We start from the raw sequence: 23,698 nt of genomic DNA, 5'->3' as shown, positions 1-23,698 counted from the left end.
AAGTCCAGCCTCAGGTGGCTCGTGTTCAGCCATTCATCAATGGATCTCATGCATACTTGAATGATGGAACTGCCAATGTCTGTGTCTTTGTTGAGGGTGAGGAGCACCTGGCTGTCAATGGCATACGAGCTGATGATGAGGTGCTGTGCGCATGTGATGGTGGAGAGTGGGGTCCTGGACACTCTGTAGATTGACATGCTGAGAGATGATACCTGTGCCATGTCCCAGACGATGACACCATACTACATGCTGAAGCCTTGAGTCCCACTCCCATGCCCTTGCTGGGCTACAGAGCCGGTGGGGAGTATTAGGGATGTGACCTGGTTGGTGTGACAGGGCCTGGAAGGTTGGGCAGCGCAGTGTAGGCAGTTGGAGTTGCACACTCAGCATGCAAAGTTGTCGTGTGTGTGCCCAGGGTATGTCTGACAGCAGGCGTTAGATGTGCGGATGGTCATAGCTCGGAGTGTGGCTGCTACATCAGACTGTAGTGTGATGTGGGTTATGCAAGGACAGGATGGTGGTGCAATGTGCACCTTGCATGTGCTGATGGTCCAGCCTTTGGCACCGCGTGGCGGCAACAGTGGCATAGACAAGCTGAGGACAGCCAAATGAATGGGTGGAGGGAGGAAGTGAGGAGCATCTTGGAGGCGTGTGTGTTGCCAAATCTGGATACTCTGTGGGCCCTTGCTGCAGGGGCCGCAGCAGCAGGCGGCATCTCCTTGCAAAAGGCCAGAATTGGCACACAAAGACTAGGATGTCAGAAGGACAACTGCAACAGGCGCGTGTGTAAAGTAAGGAGTGTCCAGTGTCACATGGCACACCCAGAGACAATGCCTGCACAATCACCAAAGAAGCATGACACCGGATCAGGAAACTGAAGGCCGACCTGCGCACAGGAGACACACCCTCAGCAGCTGTTGATGGCTCATTGTGTGGACCAACATGCCCAAAAATATACACGACCATGTACTTCATGCCCAATAGGGAGCCTAATACATGAGCAACTGCATGCATGTTGCTAAACGACACATGGACTCCTATGCATAATCTTCCACAACTATGCCAGATATGCCGCATGCAAAGTGGCAAGAGACCTGCATTGACAGAGATGAGGCACCTTGGAGTGTGATGAACACCTTTATTACTCAGCCTCACACTAAGGGAAATGCATCAATTGGAACCGACTCACAGGTCATTTGACTGACCATGTGTGACCTACACTGGACACCCCCTTCAACACACAGATGTGGTAAATCCTACTGAGCTGGCACACAAGTGAAGGGGTTGAGCCTAACACCCCTTGCTGCACATGGAGAGTCTGCAATTCCCCATTGAGCCTTATATAGGGATGTCCCACACTATGTCCACCATTAGCATCCCGTATGTTCCTGAGGGACGTTATACACACATTGATGCCTTCATCAGAATCCACAAACCATTACAGATGACTGTCAGGAAGGGTGACTATCAATTCATGGGAGCCATGCAACACGTCATGTGGCCCATGGTGAGTCGGCATGTATGCATGGTAACACAACATGCACAGGAGCAGTCCCCACATATCACAAACACGTACCACCGACAAAATGCCTTGCTGCACTCTTTACCCAAAATGACTTTTCACCATGTCTGTGCATGTAACTCTGATCCAGCACACGTTGCAATACTCATGAGGAATAGCAGGAGGGCAATGATGACATGAGCAGACGACAGCCGCAAGAACCTGGGGAGGACAGACACACAACAAGTCAGCGAAGAGCTAGTAATCCACAGACATGTACATGTACTCTACAGAAATGATGTTGTCACCATGCCCTTAATAAATTTAGTGTCCCAGCTAAAATGTGTGGAATGACATCATCAGTTGAATGACACATCAGAACACACCTCCAAGTCACTTAGCACACAGTCAGCTCGACACACACATTGCAACACATGCCACACAAGGCTCAAAGCGTGCACACTCAAACACAGGGACTCACCATCATGAGAAGAAGTTTCGGATAAACTGACTCCTGATGTCCTCATCCTCATCCTCATCCTCACTTGCCCCATGCCCGAGCCCTACATGCCTCCACAGTTGAATGATGCTGCTCATCCGGATCAAGGATGAGTGGCACGGCCTTCTCCACTGCCATGTTGTGCAGCATGCAGCACACAATGAAGATTTTGCAGACCTTCACCGGGGCATATGGGAGGGCGCCGCCGGTCTTGTGGAGGCACCGGAATCTGCTCTTCAGGAGTCCAAACGTCCTCTCAATCACGCGCCTCGTCTGCCCATGGGTGTCGTTGTACCGGTGTTCTGCGGCTGTTCTGGGGTTGCGGAGAGGCGTCATCAGCCATGGCATGTTGGGATAGCCAGAGCACCCTACATGGAAACATCATGTGAAGAAGTGGGTCAGGAGATGCCGTAAGATACAAAGATAGCGCTAAACACAGGACTAACAGAGTATACCCACCAACAAGACATGCTCGTTCCGCGTGCAGCTGCAGCATCATTTCTGGCACCCTGCTACGCCTCATGATGTATGCATCGTGTGCGGACCCTGGAAAACGGGAACAGACATGGGAAATCAGCATGTTAGCAAGACACACCACAAGGGCATTAATGGAGTGGTTATGTTTTCTGTTTCTACAGGCTACCTCCTGTGCCTGTGGTGGTACCAAAGCCACATGTGTCCCATCAATGGCCCCAATTACATGAGGCATCCCTCCCAGGGCATAGAACTCACCCTTGACACCTGTCAACTGCTCACGAGTGGGAAAATGGATGAATTCATCCAGGTGCACCAACATGGCTTCTAAAACATCATGCAGGACACGGCTGAACATTGTCTGGGACATGCCACCGACATCAGCTATGGTCAATTGAAACGTGCCGGTGGCAAAAAAATTTAGGGCTGCCATCACCTTCATCTTGGGGGTTAGAGCTGTAGGATACCTGTGTTGTGGTTGGAGGTGTGGTGCAAGCCGGCGGGTCAAGTCCTCTATCAACTCTTGCGAGAAGCGGTATCTGCGTATGCAGTCATGTTCACGCATGGCATCCAGGTCTGGCATTCGTCTGGGGAGAGACGGTGCCCTGCAGAGATTTGGAAGAAATAACGAAGAGTGAGTACATTACCACACCAATGTCACTGAGGTGAGCACATGTTCAACAGCTAATACACATCTGCTTAATACAGAGTCTGGGCTGTGCAATACATCCAGGACACGTGGGCCAGCCAGGTGATACTCCTACGAAGAGCCAGCCACAATAGTTGCATGGCAATGTTGACGTGACATGCCATTAAAATAGCTGTGGGCCAGTGTAAGTGACAAGCCAGACACATTACATGAGTAACAGACATCCACATATCAGCGTTTGAAGGATGTCATCTCATACAGACAGCTGGCGGGAGTCTAGACGCACAGGTCACATGTCATCTGAAAAAGGACAGATAACACACATTTCCATGAAGGGGTACATGTCAAAAACTGATGACACAGACATTGAGAGAACGCTGATATTGCCTCATGTCAGGAAGTCATCTTCGAACCATCATGACACATGTAACGTGTGAGTCCACATGTGGCATGATGTGCGTATATGTGTGTCATGCACATATGCACACAGACACATGTTGGATGCTGCAACAGCAGATGGAGTTGACGGAACACCAACGGAAAGCTCATGGGAACACATGACACACACATGACATAGTCACATCGTGGCACGCTGGTAGTCACATGTCAGGTGTAATTATCCGTGTACCTGGCATCAGGGGACATTTGCTGGTGTTGCTGACTGTGCCATGCCAGTGATGCAGTGCTTGACACGTGTGTCGTACATGCACACATGTGCAAAGTGTGAAGGGGAAGTGTGCCACGTAGTGCCCCATCACACATGACATGTGTAAACAGCTCATCACACATCTATTGTGCCACAACATGAGGAGACATGTGCCACATCACTGCCTGACATACCTAGGCCCTGCACATGAAGGACTGCACTGACAATGACTTGATGTCCAGCCTTGTGCAAGTCTGACACCTCCATTCCTTTCGTGTGCGCCTCCTATCACCAGTGTAAGCTGTGAAAAGCAGTACGGCCCGTACTCACGCTTGAGTACCTGCCATACACGCGTGAGTACGTGCCTATAACTATAGTTGGGGGTACCGTAGGGCCTAGTGATACAGCACGTACTCACGCGCGTACAGCCCGTACACACGTGAGTATGTGCCGTATCACTAGGCCCTACGGTACCCCCAACTATAGTGATAGGCACGTACTCATGCGTGTACGGGCCGTACACGCGTGGGTACGTGCCGTATCACTAGGCCCTACGGACCCCCAACTATAGTGATCGGCACGTACTCACACGTGTATGGCCCATACACGCGTGAGTACGTGCCGTATCACTAGGGCCTACGGTAACACAACTATAGTGATAGGCACGTACTCACGTGTGTATGGCCCGTACACGCGTGAGTACGTGCCGTATCACTGTAGTGATGGTGCCCTAGGGGTACGTGTTAAACGCGCCGTACCTGTGTGGGGATTTAAGAATTACAATGGGGACACATGTGGGATAAGTATTAGGGCCTAAATGCATGCTGGTTGTCATGGATACCGAGCTTCAATTTCAAAATTTAACATCATGTGGTCTGGAAAAAGCAGTTGGCCACATTATACATTGTTGCAAAGTGGTTGTTGACTTGACATGATGCTGCAAAATCGAAAGATGGTAAGGCTGTCACTGGTGTATGTTTAAATGGATTGGAGGAAACGTAGGATGCAAATGAGTCTGACCAATCACTCTGTACTCCTGTAAATGAAATAGGCCAGCAAGGCAGATATAAGGCAGGCAGAACCCATGAGAGTGCACTTGCCTGCACAACATGTCAGTCGATACCACTGCTGCTGTATTGTCTCCCTCTGGCACCATGTCAAGGACTGTGGAGAGGGCCCAGCCTTTCACCCAGGAGGAGAACGAGGCCCTGCTGGATGTGATCCTCCCACGGTACCCCATGCTGTATGGTCGACCAGGGAAGCAGGTGAGTGCTGACTCCACTACCTTTGCCTGTGCACCTTTATTGTGTCTGTCACTTCTGGCATTGTGTCCAGGTGTGACAGGCATGCAATGTTGGTTGGAGTGGGTCCCAGGGGGTGGTGGATGGCTTATGTCTCTCATGCAGGGCTTGATGTAGTTCATGTGTGCACTCCTCACTTGCATTGTGCTTACTGTGACATTCACTGCATAGTGCATGGCATATTCAGCCAGCCTAATCCTCTTGGGCATTCTTGTTCTATCGTCCTGCGGTGAGTCAGTGGTCACCCCGGTGTGGCAGGTGACTGCACCCACAGATGTGTGTGAGTGTTGAGTGGAGCTGTGGTGAGAGTGGTGAGAGTGTCCAAATGATGTGTACGCCCCCTGGACATTGATGTGTGTGAATGTTTCTTGTCATGTGGGTGAGTGTCTATGTGGAGTGTTGCACCACAGCTGCATGGAGGAGGCAACTGCTCAATCCATCTGATGTGTGAAGTAAGCCGTGCTGTGTGTCTGACTTGCTGAGCTAGCCCCACACCTGTGACCCCCCCCCTGGCAAGTGGCACATGTGCAGAGTGAGGTTTGCATCCGCTGTTGCCAATGGCAGGTGATTGATGTGTGCCTGTGTGTGTCTGTGTACTCTGCTGAGATTTCGTCAGTGGCCTGGGGCATGTGACTGCTTTGCGATGCTGTCCATCAGCCTTGTGTTGCTTGGGATGCACAGTGTGTGCCATGATCAGGGATTATTTCGCACCCCTCATGCCACCTGTGTACTTACTATGCCATGTAGTGCATTGGTGCGTCCCCAGTGGAAAAAGTCCCTATGACTAAGGTGCTATTACTTGCCAGCATACTATGCCCTGTTCAACAAATCTAAGATGTTCAAATGTGTGTCTTTGTGACATGGTGCAGGTGTAGTGATGTTGTCCCACTTTGCCTACCACAAGGGGAAGATCTGGAAGGATGCCGTCAAGGCCGTGCAATCGGTGGAGGGTCGCAGTCGGCGCCTGCCACAAGTGAGGAAGAGATGGCAGGACATACGGTGCTGGACCCGGAGGATCGCCCGGGTCATGCTGAAGGAGGAGGCTCCTCGCAAGCATGGCGGGTGCCGGCGCCTGACCCACCAGATGAAGCGTGTCCTGGCGGTGGTCTTCCCTGACCTGGATAGGCGGATACAGGAGTTACAGCAGCAGGAAGGGGGTAGGTACATGTGTGTTTGTTGTGTGTCGCCAGCTTTTGTAGCTGCTCAGTCGCCTGGATACACTGCCAGGCTATATATGTGCAGTGCATATCCTGTTCCCCCAAGTCAATCTGTGCTGTTCTTCCTCCCTTCCCCTCCTTGACATGTGTTACCTGGTCTGTGTGTTATCACTATTGCACATGGTCATCTAGGTTGCCAGTTTATCAAGGTGCACACTGCTTTCAGCATCATGTGTGGGGGTGGTCTGCCTGTGCCCTGTCCTGTTCAGTCATTTGGGGGTGCATAATTGTTGGCACTGATGCTGAGTCTTAACATAGGAGTGTGAGGGTTCAAATGAACAAACTTGCAGCATGAATTACCAATGTTGTGGCCTCAAACATGATGTGCATGAGTGGGATATATGCATAGTGCCGGGACGATTGCTCCTGTAACAGTCAGCTCATTCCAGGACCATGGAGCAGTGTGCCCACTACAGTCCCCTGACACAGCCTGCCCTCCTACTCATGTGTGTCATCCAACACTGTGCACATTCACTGTGGGTTCAGCATGGCTCTGCCTCTGTGGCATTGTTCCCTGGCCTAGGTAGTATTTTTCACATGTGTGATACATTTGCAAACTGGACAGGGATACACCAGTTTGCTTGTGCATACTCACACTGGGCAGTGCCTGTGTGGCTATTCACAACAATCTGTTGATGTTTGTTCATGACCAATATGTTTTGGCAGCCCTACAAGGTGATGTCATGTTAATGAAGCTAGTTTTCAAGCACAGTTATTGTAACCCTGAATAAGAGGTGTCACTTCTTGATCGGTATCAGTCACATTGACTCAGGTATGGGTGTGTGTGTGCGGGAGGGGCGTACATGTTCAACCCTGATGTTTCATTGCCAGTTCTGACTTGTGTGTGATGATTCACAGTACAGAAAGTCATCGTGCAGCGCCCCCGTGATGTTGGCCAGTGCTTAATGTTCGTGCTTCATTACCTGTGTCAGTTTTTGACAATCATGTATCCTGCTTGTACATTTTTGGCACATGTGAGTGGTTCAGATGCTACACAGTTGTGAGTTTGTGTGCTGACATCTGTGGGTACATTCTGGCTTGCCATGACGGGGAACCCACAGTACAGCTAGGCTTTTTTTGCTAAACAATTGCAGGCCCATCAGCTTATGCATAGTCCTGGGTGTGGACAAGTGTGCCACTCCAGATGACAGTCAGTAGGTCATATGTGTAGCCAACTGTGTGATGAGGTGACGGATAGCCATGTGACAAATGACATTATTCAAGTTGTTACTCCATGTCCATTGGCACTCACTACACCTGTCAACAAGTCTCAATGTTTCATATGCTTGACCTTGTTGTTTTGTTGTGAAGGAAAATGATGTGCCTGCATGACAGATGTCTCCCAAGGAAATGCACAAGACACCACCTTTACACTTTCCAGGGACACGCTGGCACATTTTTAAGTAAGGCACAGTTTGAACAAAACTTGTTTGAAGTTCATACATATACATGTTCCCACAGTGTGGTAGAATTTGGGTTAGTCCTTAGTTGTTGCTGATACCAACTTACGAGTGTCAAGTCATCCAGACCACCATGTATATGTACATACTGATACACCATTTCTGCCTAACAGTGGCTGATTTGAATGAGTCTGCCAGCTCAGACAATGACTATGTACATGTAGTTTGGTGTGCACCTCCTTGTGTGACTTCTGCTATACAGACACATGTGTGTTGTGTTTACAGAGTGCCACATTCACACATGCTAGACATGTCCATTGTGTAAAGGGTTGTGATTCTCCAGGAGTCACAATGCATTTCTTTGGGGTGTCAAAAGTACTCACAGGTCTCTGAGTGTGGGGACACCTTCTGCATTGGCATGTGGTATTTGGCCTTGGGTGCGACAATACTGTTTGGTTCACAGTGAACAAGAGGTGGCATGCCTTCATAGTCTTGCTGTGCTCAACTGATCCCAGACACTAGCTTCTCATGATAGTGTGATTTCAAGTTATTTGCTATTGTGTCCTAATTTTCATTGTTTCCAAGTGGCATGGTGGGTCAACCAACTGGGGAGTGCAGGGCTTACATATGTGGGGAGTATCCTAGATGTTACTCATGATGCCTTTCCTGATATGCACTGTTGCCTATATTGTTTGGACTCATGTGTCAGATGTATACAGGTGACTGATTTTTTGCTGTCTCTTCAACTTGCCCACAGCATCATCGGAGGACACCGAGGGAGACACCGGCACGGACCTGGAGGAGGGATCGAGCAGTGGTGCCACCACTGCTGAGGAGTCGGTGGAATCTAGTGGCACGGAGGGCGAGGGGAGTGAGGCGGAGGACCTGCCCAGTAACAACACTGACTAAGAGGCAGACGGGTCCGAGGCTGAGCTCCCAGAGGGGGCGGAGGCTGCTCCCACAGCTGAAAGCAGCATTACATCTCTCGCCGCTCCCTCCATTCCCATCACCGCCCTCCCACTTGCTCGGGTCCCTTCTGTCCGTGCTAGGCCACACCGTGTCTCCTTCGTGCCAGGCACCGCACCCCCTGCCCCTGTCCCCCCTGCTGCCCTCACTGCCGAGTCTGTGGACATTCAGCGGCAGTTGCAAGTTGGGCAGACATCGATCCTGACTGTCCTCCATGGCTACACCAGACTGCTGACCCAGATGGTGTCGTACATGGAGGGCATGTCATCAGCAATGTCTGACCAACGGATGTTGCTGAGGTCCCTTCCCTGGACTCGTCACTGACGGCAGTAGTGAGTCTCCTGCAGCGCTGCCTCCCCCCCTACCCCTGCCCCATCCACAAGTCCCACACCCATGCCTGTCCCAAGCACACCAAGACATCCACACACATGCACCCCACCAGACAGAAGCAGCACACCACCACGTAAGGGCATGCTCACACCTCCTGACACGCACACTCAGGGGGAAGCAGGCACACCCACTGGGTCTGGGGCACACAGGCAGGCACGCAGCCACAGTCCTCATCCACATGACTCACTCCCCAGTCCCTCTGATGTCACTCCCCTTGGCTCCCCTGCCCCAGATTCGGAGAAGGAGGCCTACTTTGCTGGGCTGGGCCTCAGCCCCACTAGTTCACCTGGCCAGAAACGGTCAAGGCACTCCATGGGTAGGGGGTTAAGTCCCCCAGCCTGTCCACCACCTCCCCCAGTAGCGCTGCAACCCATCCCTCCGACCCCCCCCCCCCTCCTTGGGGCCTGTTGTTTCTCCGGGTGCAGGGGAGACGCTTGAAGAACTGGCAGAAGTGTGCAGCGCCGAGCTCACCTCCACCTTTGGTGCTGCCCCACCCCCTGTGGTGGAGTCGTCCGTCCCTGCACCCACCACACCAACCCTTCCCCCTCCTGTCCCTGCGGTGCCTGGTCCTTCCCCACAAGATGCCCATCCCCCAGTCGCTGAACCAGAGGTTTAGTATGTGCAGGCAAGCTAGGGGAGACGCGTGGCCATGTGTCTCCCCCAAGGACTTCATATATGGACTGGCCATTGGCCTTTGTACATAGTGTTCTTTACTACATCTTATTATTTCATGCTGAATAAAGCATTTTGTTTTCCGTTTTGAAAGTCTTGCATTTCATGTATTGATGTTGATGCTGAGGCTCCAGGAGTTGGGGTTGTGGGAATGTGTTATGTTTCATGGACATGTTGTAGTCTGCATCTCATGGGGTGGAACCTGGTATCTGCGTGCCCTCACAAGGTCTCTGCAAAGAATCTTTCGTCGTGTCTGCTCTTTGTGTTTGAAGACATTGTCCCTAGGAGTGTTCCTTCCTCTGTGGCACCTGACATCTCCCCTGCAGAGGGTTGCACAACTGTTGTGTTGCCCTGTGTCTACATTTCCTTTGTTGGTGATGGATCCCTTCAACTCTCGCCATGCCTGCTCAGCAATGTCTCCGGCTGCATCGTCTGTGCCATCCTTGGTACTCACTGTACTTGTGTATAGAGTATTTTGCCATGCCTTCATGGATAAATTGTCCCTTTTCCGCACTATGCATGTGTGTAATCCCAGCCTAGCACACATATGGTACTTGCTCTGCTGGGTATTTGAACACCTGACTCACAATTGTGGGCATTGTATCTGTGGGAACTCCACCCTATTCCTTCCATGACAGACAACATCTTGGTGGCTGGCCCAGCACCTGAACATTCCTATCAGTCCTGGGATGTGCGTGGCAGTGTGTGTTCTCTTTGGCTCTCTTAGTTTATTAGGCAGTGACATGACTATACAGTCTTGTGGCATGATCTCAGTGTGTGTATTGTGTTGCATCTGCCAGGGGTGGTTATGCATGTGTTATTTGTCCACACACCCAAATTTGGTGTGTCATGCAGTGGGGGAAAGACATCCATCCTCCTGGGAGTGGGACACTGCTGTCAGTGATGTGTTGTTATGGCACTAGCATTATTGTCCAAAGTTAGGGATACGTACATACACCCATGGAGTTGTGGTCGTCTGATAATGATGTACACCCCCATGTCTCTGTCCACTGCTGGGAGTCCTCTGCACCCACTCATATATGTCTGTCCACTGCTGGGAGTGCTCTGCACCCACCTCCATCTCTCTGTCCACTGCTGGTATTCCTCTGCACCCACCCCCATGTCTCTGTCCACTGCTGGGAGTTCTCTGCACCCACCCCCATGTCTCTGTCCACTGCTGGGAGTCCTTTGCACCCACCCCCATGTCTCTGTCCACTGCTGGGAGTCCTCTGCACCCACCCCCATGTCTCTGTCCACTGCTGGAGTTGATATGCGCCCACCCCCATGTCTCTGTCCACTGCTGGGAGTCCTCTGCACCCACCCCCATGTCTCTGTCCACTGCTGGGAGTCCTCTGCACCCACCCCCATGTCTCTGTCCACTGCTGGGAGTGATGGGCAGCCACCCCTCACATGTCCCTGTCCACTGCTGGTATTCCTCTGCACCCACCCCCATGTCTCTGTCCACTGCTGGGAGTCCTCTGCACCCACCCCCATGTCTCTGTCCACAGCTGGGAGTCCTCTGCACCCACCTCATGTCTCTATCCACTGCTGGAGTTGATATGCACCCACCCCCATGGCTCTGTCCACTGCTGGGAGTTCTCTGCACCCACCCCCATGTCTCTGTCCACTGCTGGGAGTCCTCTGCACCCACCCCCATGTCTCTGTCCACTGCTGGGAGTCCTCTGCACCCACCCCCATGTCTGTGTCCACTGCTGGGAGTCCTCTGCACCCACCCCCCTGTCTCTGTCCACTGCTGGGAGTGATGGGCACCCACCCCTCACATGTCCCTGTCCACTGCTGGTACTCCTCTGCACCCACCCACCCACCCACTTGCGCCCTTGCTGTGGTACACTGCTGTCCTGGGCATACACCACCCCCAATTTACAGCTGATGTGCTGCACCAAGCCGTAAACCTACATCCGTGGCGTGTGTACGCCTTGTATCCATCATGTAATGGGGCTGTAGGGGTACGCATGGTACGGCCCATACCCATGCTCTGGGGGCATGGGTACGGGCCGTACCACCATAGTGGCGGTGACGTAGGGGTATGCGTGGTACAGCCTGTACCAACGCCCCCAGAGCGTGGGTACGGGCCATACCACCATTCTGGCGGTGACGTAGGGGTACGCGTGGTACGGCCCGTACCCACGCTCTGGGGGCGTGGGTACGGGCCGTACCACCATTGTGGCGGTGACATTGGGGTACACGTAGTACGGCCCGTACCCACGCTCTGGGGGGAGTGGGTACGGGCCGTACCACCATTGTGGCGGTGACGTAGGGGTACGCGTGGTGCGGCCTGTACCCACGCTCTGGGGGGCGTGGGTACGGTCCATACCACCATTGTAGTGGTGATGTAGGGGTACGTGTGTACGGACCGTACCCACGCTCTGGGGGCGTGGGTACGGTCCGTACACGCATACCCCTACATCACCACTGCAATGGTGGTACGGACCGTACCCATGCTCTTAGGGGCGTGGGTACGTCCCGTACCACCATTGTGGTGGTGACGGGTACGCGTCCACGTCCACTTCCGTTGTGGCCGGACGTGGGATTGGTGGACACGCCCCCCGAAGTGACCAGACCATGGAGGTAATTAATGTGCAGGATATATTTGTTTTTTGTGGGGTGTGGGTTATGTTTCATGCCCCTTGAACCCCCCCTTGGCCCCTGGGGGTTGTTCTGACCTTCTGCGGCATCTGCGTCGGTTTCTGAACACGAGGTCGTAGGCTATGAGGGCCGGGATGACGCGTAGGTTGGGGTCCATCGCTGTCCGTCCCATACCGGTGCTCCTTCTTCGCGTCGTCCTCAATTTCCCGGCAGTTTTTGGCTCCCGTAAAAAATGCTACGTGCGGAGTGACGTGGGCACGAATCATACTTGCTGGTCCGTAAAACGCTGCCTGACTCCGTCCGGACGTCGCGTATGCGCCGTCCAGAATCAGATTTGTATGTATTTTTTTGCCGGTCGGTCTTTTGTACGACTCGTACGGTAATGGTATTTCTGTGCGAATCGTACTTGCGAGTTTGTAAGGTGTTTTTCCCGGGTACGAGTCGGACGGAAAAAACGCTCCGTACGACCATTTGTACCCGGATTTTACAGGATCGGAATCTGCACCTTGATGTTATTCAATCTATTTACAATCTGCCCTTGTCTGAGATACTTATATATACATTACTATGCAATACGATTCTTAATGCTTACCCACAACTACTCTCTATGTCTCAGTCCTCTGGTATTGAATTTTGTATTTCTGTGTTCAGTCATTCAGGACATTCAGCCTCTAAAGTATATAAAAAACTTACCACTTCAAATTCCTCTTTTTCACATTTGAATCAACAATGGTCACCGCACTTAACTTTTCATTCACCTATCATATCCTGGAAGGACATTTGAAATTCCAACATGGCTAATTATCTTCCGGCCACCCTTATACAAACTAATATTTATTTACTTTATCAATGCTTTTGGACTCCAGACAAATTGTTTAAAGCTAAACTTGTGGATACTCCAAATTGTTGGCACTGCCAATCTGTAACTGGTGACCTACAACATTTAATTTTTCAATTGTGCTATTACTCATAAGTTTTTATTAGGAATATGGTATATTATTAGTCAGATCTTTAAGGTTCAAACAACTCTAACATTTCATGTTCTAATTCTCAAATCCTCCCTTTTTAAAGCTGTATTATCCCCCATGGATTGTAAATTATTGGATTTCCTTACTTCTACTGCAGTCAAATCTATTACCGGTAATTGGAAAGACGCTACTTCACTTTCTGTTAATGCATGGTGGGAATGGATTCTTTTTCTTGGACGTGGGCCATGCTTTTTCCACACTTTCCTAAGGATTCCTCTTCTTCTAGGTCTAGTATCTGGTCTAGTCTAGATTACTATATCAGTACAGGTTCTGCAATTTAGAAGTCTTCTTTCAATGTGTATTAATTCATTTTTGCTTACTGTAGCCCTGTTTTTGTTTATATTATTATTTAGATCTCGTATGTATTTTTTAATGCTGGTAAAGGTGTTCCATTTCATTATTCATGAATGGTTTTTTAAAATTCTTTTTTCCTAAATTTTAATATGTTCCTATACTATAAGGTTCGGTATTATTCTTTGTATTGTGTTTCATATTTCTGAAAAATGTCTTTAAATATTTTTAACACAAAAAAAAAAAATAATTGCAATGTGGCTGAGTCGTCGGATGGCACCTCATTGTCAACGTGGGCCTGGTCAGGAGGTGGGCAGAATGGAGCACATCGCTCTGCAGGTGACTAGTTAAAGGCTGAAGGGCGGCTGCTAGGGCCCGATTTACTGAATGTGTCACAGAGGCATCAAGGGCCTCATCCAAAGAAGGATGGGTCATCCTTTATCTCAGGGTGGTAAAACTCTTTTAAAAATGGCGCCCTTTCCTTGTTAGGCAGATATTTCCTGGTGCAGTGAAAAGGTCAGAGGGCAATTAACAGCAGCGGAGGGGGCAAAAACAATGATGGCACAAAAGCAGACCCGTTAAGAAGCACTGTGTATAACGTGACACTGGCTCCTCAGGCAAATGCAAAAATAACAATTGATGGACAGAATGCAGAACAATGTCATGCATTCACCCCAGTACAGAGATCTGGGCCTAAATCCATCATTTTTTTGCTCACCATGCCATTCCAGTTTGAACCCAGCCATATGCAAATCAGTCTTGACCCTGTGCCCCATGGGAACAGTCCAGCCTGAACTGCCAAGCCAGGTCCTCCCTGGACTGGAACCAAGCATCCTAGGACCGGTTTCAAAGCCTGCATCTCGGGTCACACTCGCCCCTGAATAATAATATTAAAATGACCTGCGCCGTAGCCTGATGCCTCTTCTATTTCAGCACACCTCGCGTTGTTCCGAAGTGTGAGCTAATTCCAGATAACACAACTGCGCTTCAATGGCACCATTGTTTAAGGCAGGACTTGTACAAAGCACATCTGAAATGCAGCTTCTGCTGGGTAGTCCAGGGCACAGAAATCCCCACGGAGCAGCGCAGGCTCTGTGCTTTTGTTTTACAAACCTTGCATTTCCTGCTGTGTGAAGGTTCAGAGGCATGATATTTGGGGTACAGATATTCTGTGGTACCACTCCCTCATATTGTTTCACTAACCCCATAGCCCCTCTGCCCATGTTCTATCCAAAGTTTCCAGCTACATTGTTTTTACTACATATTGATAATGTCCTAGCTGCCAGTTGGAAAGTGTTCATACATAGCAAGCGGAGAAAGTAGACATTTGTATTTGGATTCTGACTCTTGGACCAGTTTGAGGGCTGCACAGCGAACTGAAGAATGTGGCAGCCATATTGAGCCAAAGGTCTATATCAAGCATATATTAGCAACAAGCACTGAACCCCCTGAGCTAAGTTACTGAACAATCCACAATTTCATATACATTAGAGCTTGAGAACGTTTATATATTATCCTTTCCGATTTACAATGCACGAGTCGAAATATAAAAACAAGAAAAATTGAAAGGTGAGTTAGATAGTATTGTAGGAGAATGCACAAGATTTAACTCTAGATAATGATAGTCACAAATTGTTTTGTCACTAACACCTGTGATTAGAGTTTCTGTATTTCCTTATCAAAATATATTGATTTTACTACATTACCTACGTTTGTATACGTGCCATAGTTTGTTCAGGGATTGTGGCAGGTACTGTGGTGGCCGCAGTCTTATACCCAGCCAACAAGGTATTGACTGACATTCATACACATTCACCCTTGAACACTTGTACGCACCCATGCATGCTGTTGAGAGTTGATGCTTGCCACCTTCCCGATGCACCAAATGCCGGACGCCTGCACCCATTCCTGCCTGCAGGTGATCTCTGCTACCAGATGCTTATAATGTCCAGGTCACACAATATCAGAGAAGGTGCCCCAATTCTTCACTATTTTGTCCCACTGTACAAAGCTCAATGTTGTTATGTTATCAAAATTGAGTTCATGAGGGTTCTCCTTCTGATGGTACATTTCTGTGTGGGAAAGTTGGGGATCACCATCCTAACACAAATTTCCTACCACTCAGTGGTCACTTGGGTCCCCGATAAAAATGCTATCTCACTTGTGCCAATGGGCCAAGTGCCAATGATAAGGAAGGACCCAAAACCCTTTTGTGGAGGCATCACAATGATCGATCACAAAACAACCTGGTTTTGCAAGGGGTCACCTGCATTTTTGGTCCCTGGCTCTTTGGCCACTTAGGGAAACATACCATACCCTGACTTTCTGAAAACTAATCACCCAGCTGTGTCTAGGGAGGTGTGGCTTGCAAGTATCCCCCAAAGCTTTCTTACCCAACATACCCTGCAAACCTCAAATTATTCTTAAAAAATCAAGTTTTCCTCACATTTCTGTGGGGGAAAGTTGAGGATCACCATGCCAACACAAATTTCCTACCGTCCGGGATTTCCCCAGAACACCTGGAGTGAGGACTCGAATGAAGATGGCAGCAGCCATGGCTGGATCCCCAGCAGGCCCTGCAGCAGTGTTAGCATAAATTGAAGGCGTTGCTGTCCCAGCAGGTTCTCCTATGTTCGGTCAGGAGGTCACCTGATGGTAAAGCTGTGATTCCAGTGCTGGCACCTACGTGAATCGCTATAGATGGGGAGGTCTGTGGGTTGGATTGCCGAAGTGCGGCTGAGAGACGTGGCGGCACATGCACCAGAGTGAGCATCATAGAGGCCTGCCTGGGCATGTAGGGGCCTCAGCAGTCTCTGGATGGCTGCGAACATGTGGCAGGAACCTGGCTGGGCTGGAGGTTTGAAATTCAAAATCGGGGCTGGCCCTGCTCCCGAGAAGGTTAAACAGGACTACACGGCCCACAAAACAACAGACTGCAGCTTTGGCGACCCAACCGAAGGAGGAAATTTGCTTGTGGGAACTGCGGTGATTGAGCAGGAGCGGCACATCTAGGCCCCAACTGGCCGTAACAAACCAGCACTATAGTGGTGGATGCAGAGAGACCATCCTGCCACCATACACATTACGGGCCTTCCTGGGTTAAGGATAAATGTGAGGTAACGGCCCGTGGCAGTGTCCTACAAGTACGTTTGCCAGGAGCCCGGGGAGATCAGCCTCGTCCCCCTAGGTGAGATTAGAACGCCCCACCTCAACCACCGACTCTAGTCAAGCTGTGTGGGCCTGAAACATATCAACTAGAAGCCTGAGGTCAGCTCATCCAACCTGGAGGGTCAGAGACACTCCCTCTTGAGAACAAGAAGCGGCGCCTATGCTACATCCCAGCGCCCTCAGTGCCCCTCCCGGAAATAGGTTGTAGAGATGTCTCCAAGGAGTAAGGTCAAGTACTGATCACTGAGGGGCGCTAAGAGTGCAAACTTTGCCTAAAAACCCAGCGGTCCAGCCCCGGTCCCTCAACCCCAGCAGCTAAGACCTGGTAAACATGGTGCGGAACAAAGGCCCACACCCCGGGCTTTCAAATCAGATAGACAAGTACACAGTTGCTCTAGGGGTGGTGGAGGAGATAGGAGGGGTCACAAGAGACCCTGGGGAGGCTAGAGGGACTAGCACAGAACTGGAGCTTTGCCTTAGGAACATCATGAAAGCAATTAGAGACCTCGGGAGCACGCTTGAACCTACGTTGGCTACAGTGACTGAGGAAGTGAACCTGCTGCTAGCAGACTTCCTAAAAAAGGCAGACAAAGTAGCTACAGCTGAAACACACATCGGTAGCCTCCAATCAAATACTCAACGCCTAGAGGAGCAAGTTGCTAAACTGACAAAACAGCAAGCAGAGATGATGGCTTGACTAGAGAATTGAGAAGGAAGGGCAAGGCACAACAATATCCATGGTGGGGGTCCCTGACACAGCAGAGGGACAATCCATGGATCTCTTTCTCGAGGACTAACTTATCAATACCTTCTGCCCCAAGAGATTGTCCAATTACTTCTCCATTGAACTATAGCACCAGGTGTTGGTACCGCTGCCGTGCCCTGGCCCCCCCACGCACAATCATAGTGCACATATTTAATTATAGGGTAAGGGACGCGATCCTGCAGGCAGCCTGGTCACATGGGGACCTGCAATATGAAAATGGCACTCTCAGATTTTTCCCGGACTTCACTCTTCAGGTGAAACACCAACAGTGGAACTTTGACTCTGTCAAGAGAGCTCTTTCCGAGAAGATTGTCAAATATATGAGGTACCCGGTCGAGCTCCGAATTGTCGCAGAAGGTAAATTGCTACATTACATGACTCCAGAGGAGGCCTGCGACTGGCTGGAGGGCTGGAAAATGTCAGGGCTTCAGAAAGACCAAAATAATGAATCTACCACAAGGGACAAATCTGAGGTGCGGTGCCCAGGGCCGTTGTCCAGCCTACTGGGACAGAAATCCATCCTGCGCACAAGATGAACATTGAGGAAACTCATGGTGCACCAGTACTGTTACTCTAGATTTGTGCAGGGGGTTGGGAAGCAAACTGTGGAGATACACGGAAAGTGATTCACTAGGTACACATCTGGCCTTGCCTCTTGATTGGTCAACTCAGAAGTGCAGCCGGCCTGCAGCAATATCAGACTTGGTTGAACTCCGGCTTTTAGGGGCGATCAAATTATCCATTATCCGGTTAGTTCAAGGCAGTGCCTTCCCACTGTTGCATTCACAAGTTGGGGCAACAGGCACTCTGCAGGTTGGGGAAGTGGGAGGTTTATTGCTCACTATGCAGGGACAAAGGGGGGATTTCTTGGGAATGTTTCATTATGCTGTGTAGTTGAATTGTTTTTGCTCATCATGAATGTAGATCAAATGTCGTGGGGAGGATGACATTGCCAAAAGGGAGTTGGCATAGGGAAAGCCTTTTAAGATGCATGCGTCTTGGGTAGGGGAACAGCATAACCATATACTTGTGTGGACGTGGAATGTAAATGGGTTGAGTAATAAAATCAAACGCACCTTGTTCTTTCAATACATTAAACGCCACTCCCTTGTTGTACTGATAAAGAAGACACACCTTAAAGGTAACCGCTACAAGGCTTTAGTTATAAATTCTTGGCTCACGCTAGATATATAACGGATTCCCAGGGCGTGGTTATCCTGATTAAGAACTCTCTGCCATTCACAGTGACCAAAGTGTAGTGGGATGTGAAAGGATGTTATGTGGCCCTTATGGCTACCTGAGAGGGCCACTCACTGAATTTGTGTTCCCTGTATGTTCCTCCCAGACTACATGATAGAGTCCTACCGAAAGTCGGTGCCCTATTCGTGGAGCTACCCACTGGGATCTTGTTGTTGGGGGGATATGAATGCAGTAATGGATCTTGATCTGGACAAACAGTAGGTTGTGAAGAGCCACTCAGACAGGGGGCCCTCCCGGCATTCGCATCAGCGATGGGGGTGGTAGACCTGTGGAGAGCCCACAACCCTCACCGGAAACAGTACACATTCTACTCTGGCCCCCACAGGTCCTTCTCATGCTTTGACTACCTGTTTGCACACCACACTCAGGTGGGCAACTTTGAAGACGCTAGACACTATGCAGGAGGTATCTCAGACCACTCCCTGGTGGGTGTTGGAATCAGGGGCCCTAGACTCGACCCATGGTATCTGTGGGATAGTGAGATAAAAGGCAAGACCCACTCAGCGGCGAATTATACTTTCAAGACAAGCGGAGCTCAGTGGTGTCCCCATGTACCCTGTGGGAGGCTTTTAAAAAAGTGATCCGTCAACATGCCCAGGCCCTGATTGGAGGGTAATAGAGGAAGGCTGTGATAGAGTGTAGATCCATTGAAAAAAAAATTCTAACACTTGAGACAAGAATGGCAGAGGAAGGGGGTGTGGACGGACGTCATAGACTGTTACTGCGTCAGCATGACTCACAGGTCCTAGTCGAAAATGTGGCTAGGTCATATGCACTGGCAACACACCACAGACTGTATGACATCGTGTACAGGGATTCCACATTATTGGTCTGGCTTGAGAAATGAAATAGAGATAGATGGAGGGAGTCAGAGATAAGAAGGGAGTCCTTCAAAAGAAAAGCTCTGGAAAAGCAGATACATTTGCATCCTATTCTGAGTTCTTATACACACCTGTGAGACCCAGCGCAGGGTTCGATTGCAAAGACTGACTTCTCTCTTCCGACACTCCCAAATGAGGTGGCGGAGGCTTTATATGCGGACACTACATTTGAAGAACTAGCCACAGCCCTCTGAGCCCTGCAGTCCAATGGGTTGCGAGTGTAACTATTTAAAGGTATGTCTACCAAGATAACTACACCAATGATCGATATGTTCCAGGCAGCTGAAGCGATCGGATGCCTGCTGGAAGATCAAAGCACTGTCACGATTGTGGTAATACACAAACGAGGCAGGCCCCCAAAGGATTGCAGCTGCCGTTCACCAATCACCCCCCTGAATGTCTAGGCAATGGTCTTGGCCAAGGTCTTTGCGACTAGACTCACAGCTGTCCTCTCCTCGCTTATACATGTTGACCGATCCGGCTTCATGCCACGCAGAAGCACCCAACTCAATTATGTGTAGACTATAACGAGTCTATAACTACACTTGACGGGCATGCCACAGGTGCCTCAATCAGCGCTGATAGCGCTAGATGCTGTGATGGCATTTGATAGTCTAAAATAGCCATTTTCATTCACTACCCTGGCCAGACAGGGAATTGTATCACAGAAAAAATGGTTTTCCTTTGGACAAATCTAAATGGCCTGCATTCAAAGTCCACGCTCCCATTTGCCAATACACCACAATCCTATGCACTCAAACACCAGCCCCCCCAAAGCATACCAGGGAAAAGAAATTCTCAACATAAGATTATCAAAGCAAACAGTGGCTAGATATGAGTCTTTTTTATTAATTTTTTTAAAAATCAAAATACAAAGTTCATTTTGTAGTTCTAAAAATCATGGAAAGCCATTGCTTTCACAGATGTTCACAAAGATGTCGTGCAGGCAGTGCAGGACCCCCACGGTTCCGTTTTCTATTTTCATTTTGAGACCTGGAAATGTGGCTGCGAGAATACCGCGCGTATTCACGCTAGTAATTAAGGAAAACACACACAGGTGCACACATAACGCCAAGATGTAAATACGAAGCGACAGTTCCCGGTTACCTATTGTAACAACACAAACCGGACGAAGTGCGCGACGCGATAGCACGCCGACGGGGAGTTTACTGCTGCGAGTGGTTGCATTGGAAAGAAGCAGTCTTCTAATATTTGGCACATTTGTTTAAACAAAAGTATCTTTAAAGAAACAAACAGGGGTATTGAGGCAAGCTAAGATCATAACTTTTAAATAAAATCCCCTTTGTCCTTAGTTTTATTTAACTCCGAAAAAGAGATATGGCTTTGACCAACGGGAGGGTAAAACAGTGATAGAATGCCTGATCGTTATTTCCACAAGGGGGAGTGGAAGGTTAGAACCAATGATTTACCTTACAAAGTTGGTGCCAGGGCGGGGTTCCCAGAGAATTCTCCAGGTTTAAAATCAGGTCGGACACTAACAAAACTATTTATACATATTTTGTTCTGGAGAATAGTTTTAGGAGTTGTATTGACAACACAGCATCCTTCTTTTTCTTTTTTCATTTCTGTAGACACTATCTGTGACAGATTTCCCCACGACTAGTGGAAAAACATAAAGGGCCATATGTAGGTAGCCTAATACCGGTCGGTAACGGCCGATTTTCGGTAAATATCCCGTTACCGACCGGTATTTAGGCTTTTGCTATGTAGGGGGAACATTTCAGGATTCGGTAATTTACCGAATCGGTAAAATTACCGAATCGGTAATTTTACAGATTCGGTAAATACCGAATCCTGAAATGAGATGTAGGTGACACTCAAATGAGTGATGTGTAGGGAAAAGAATTCGGTATTTAGCACCAAATATATGTTGGTGCTAAATACCGAATTCATTGCAAAAAGCAATATTTTGCTGGACTAACAGTGCCATGTGGCAGACATACATGCCCTTAGGGCATGTATGTGCGCCACATGTGCACAAATGCAGGAATCAGGGGTGCAACAGGGTGTCAATGTGACACCCTGCCACCCTTGAATGTGCTCCCCCCATTACCGAATCTGTATTTACCGATTCGGTAATGAGGCATACCTTCCCATTGATTCCTATGGGCCTCCAGGCCCATAGGAAACAATGGGAAGGTATGCCTCATTACGATTCGGTAATTACCGAATTTCTAAGATTCGGTAATATTTACCGAATGATTACCTACATACGAGTTACCACTTCTTAAATACCGAATCGGTAAAGTTCGGTATTTAAGAAGTGGTAACTTGTATGCTACCTACATATGGCCCTTAGAGTTTCCAGCCAACTCTATTTTTAAGGTATGGAAAAATATCACATGCGAGCATAAAGCTCATACTTCTTTTTTAGAGTTAACATCTAGGTGCCGATTCCGATCCGGTAAAACCCGGGTACAAATGGACGTTTTCTCCGTCCGAATCGTACCTGGGAAAAACACCTTACAAACTCGCAAGTACGATTCGCACAGAAATACCATTTCCGTATGTTGGAAGGGGCGATCTCAGGGGGGTTACAGAACACGTTCCTGACCACCCCGTGACCCACCTCTCCCAGAATCAGGCCGAGCACCGGCGGGGAGGCCCCTTTCAGGAAGGGGTCTCGTACTTTAGGATCGCACGCGCACGCGCTGCGCTTGCACTACTTGACAAAGGGACACCACACAGTAGGTTTCAGTGGACGGAGGTCTTTATCTATAGATCCTTTGGATCTTTATGATCCGCAAGGTAGTCTTTGGTTAATACAACAAGCTTGGTAATTCCTTGACAGGGGAGTTGGGGTAGCGGGACAGTTCTAGCTTCAGAGTCAATGCCGAGTATCCTTCGCACAGCTCTCAATCCTCGAGCCGGGGGACACGGTACAGTCTCGGGTCCAGCCGGACCAGTGTATTCTCGAGCCGCGACCACGTCCGCAGGGCTCCGGCGGGAAGGAACTGTCAATCGGATGATCTTCGGGGAGCCGCGATTGACTCGGCAGGCCCAGCCGGTCTTAGAGTTGGTGGGAGCCGCGAGTCTCTCAGCAGGGCTCCGATGGTCTTAGGATCGGGGGGAGCAGCGATTCTCTCAGCAGGGCTCCGGTGTTCTTAGTGTTCTCGGGAGCAGCGACAATGTCAGCAGGGCTCAGATGGTTTCCAAGGATCAGGTAGCGTCCTTCTTTCCCGTTTCGTCGAGCCGCGACCAGGTCCGCAGGGCTCTCTTAGTTCCAGGTCTCTCTTACCCCAGTCCCCTCAGCACCCCTTGTTATACGCCTTCTTTTCTTTGAAGTCTGGCGTCCTCACAGAGAGGGGTCTTGGCGTCTGGGGGCGGTATGTTGGGATTTCCTGCCGCTCGGCTCTTTGATCCTTTCAAGTTGGGCCGGGAGGGACTCCAGACACCCAGCATGCGGGGAGCCAGCTCCCTGGGGGCCCGGAGGGTGACCGAAACCCTCTATTTGGGAGGAGGTCAGAGGTGTGACAGAGACTACTCCTCCCTGTCTTGCTTGGGGGTTCCCTCTCCCTCGGCCGGGCATGGCGCGTTTAGGGTCTAGGTTTCGCTGGGGCCCCGGGCCGGCCATCGGGACATCGGGACATGGTGGCCGGGGGTCTTCGGTGGCTAAGGGGTGGGGAGGCTGGGCGGCTATAACCAGGGATCAGGGGTGGTGTATGGGTTGTGTTGGGGTGCTAATGGTCATGGAGGCCCACGCCACAAGGCCGGGCCCCACACCGTACGAGTCGTAAAATACATACAAATCTGATTCTGGACGGCGCATACGCGACGTCCGGACGGAGTCAGGCAGCGTTTTACGGACCAGCAAGTAAGATTCGTGCCGACGTCACTCCGCACGTAGCATTTTTTACGGGAGCCAAAAACTGCTGGGAAATTGAGGACGACGCGATGGACCCCAACCTACGCGTCATCCCGGCCCTCATAGCCTATGACCTTGTGTTCAGACGCCGCAGAA

This window comes from Triturus cristatus, chromosome 5_1, assembly GCF_964204655.1.
Source record: "Triturus cristatus chromosome 5_1, aTriCri1.1, whole genome shotgun sequence".
NCBI classification, from domain to species: domain Eukaryota; kingdom Metazoa; phylum Chordata; class Amphibia; order Caudata; family Salamandridae; genus Triturus; species Triturus cristatus.
The sequence above is the reverse complement of the archived record's forward strand: the minus strand, read 5'-3'. Positions refer to the sequence as shown.